Below are 1,607 nucleotides of genomic sequence, written 5' to 3'. Positions count from 1 at the left end.
ATGATCGTGACGAGTGTACCAACACAACAAAAAAAAATTTTGAAATTAGAGTGTACAGAGCGCGCGAAATTCAAAAAGTCACCTTACTTTTTGATCACATCTCGTATACATATAATTGTGAATTCACTCAATTGATTAGTCATCAAACTGTTTAGCGAAACGTTGTTTAGCGAAAATCAGGTGACAATTGGAGTCAGTGAAATAAAAATTTTGATTTTGTAGTCTAGTGATTGTTAAAAAGAAAATAATGTTAAAAAACGGTTAATATTGTTAATATTGTTAATATAAAAAAAAATAGAAATCAAGAACTTACATCAAAACCCGAGAAGTCAACGCAAACCATTCCAACTCATTCAAACGCACAGATTTAAATAAAAGGACCGGCATGGAGACAGACAAGAGAGAGCCAATATTAAAATTGTTATTATTTATCCGTTGTTAGAGGCTGTAATAAATAACAATAAACTCGCCGAGACATTTTGCATCTTTTTGTGAATTTATGCCATTATCTTGTCCTTTAATATGCAGCATTTCTGAAATAATTCCTTTATTGTAATTAGTTTCAATATCTACAATTTTTGTCTTCTCAATTGAAAGTATAATTATAATTTAATATGTGATAACTGTATATCTCGATGAGTCACTCTTAATATTACTTTTATGTTCTTTAATGAGAGTTTTAAGCTGTCTCTTTGTCTGCCCAACGTACGAGGCTTCGCAACTGTTACAATTAATTTTGTAGACTATATTTTAAGAGAAAAACTTGTCGAGTTTATCTTTGTGTACTTTGACAAAGAGATTCAATCTATTCAGACATCTAAATCCAATTATAAAGGCAAATTTGTTGATAAATGAAGCGATTACATTTGAGACATTCGGTATGTACGGTAATAGAGGAAAGTCGCCGATACTGACACAGGTCTCCAAAAGTGACACCCCCTTATTTTTCAGAAACTAACTATTGCACTTTATTAATACTAATAAAATCATGACTTATTTAGCTAATTAAAGAAGTACAAACTCATAATTCGTAGGTTTGTGGCTCGTTTCTATATCAAATCAGTTAAAAACGAATTCTACAAATGTGAAAATAAAATTCTTACGATTTTCTTTTGCAAATTGTGAGGTTTAATAATAGTTAAATAATAGTGACTATTATTGATATATTATTGATATATTATTGATAATATTACGTCATTTTAAATACTTGTAGTTTCCGAAATAAGTTTTATTTATATTATTTTTTCTCTTAGTCTTTTCATAATACGATTTTTAATTTAAAATTGGGGTGCAGCCTAAACCAACACATCTGCCCGTAAAACAGACCATGAGCTAACTTAATCTTTATAATGTTCCTTTATAGTGTCAAATAAGTCTATTGAAGCTGAAGGCAATCGTACATATATGGAACAACTCTAGAAAAATTATCGCGTTACATATTTGCATCTTGCAGAACAGCATGAAGTAAATATGCATATAATTCAATAAAAACGTTTTATAACGAAGTAAATGATTCTGAAAAATCTTATATACATTCACTTATAGGTACTTTATACAGATAATTCCTGTAAAAGAAAAAGAATAGGAATACGTAGCATTACTGCCTA

The sequence above is a fragment of the Trachymyrmex cornetzi genome, unplaced genomic scaffold (genome assembly GCF_001594075.2).
Source record: "Trachymyrmex cornetzi isolate Tcor2-1 unplaced genomic scaffold, Tcor1.1 scaffold452, whole genome shotgun sequence".
Lineage (NCBI taxonomy): Eukaryota > Metazoa > Arthropoda > Insecta > Hymenoptera > Formicidae > Trachymyrmex > Trachymyrmex cornetzi.
This window is presented reverse-complemented; position numbering follows the sequence as displayed.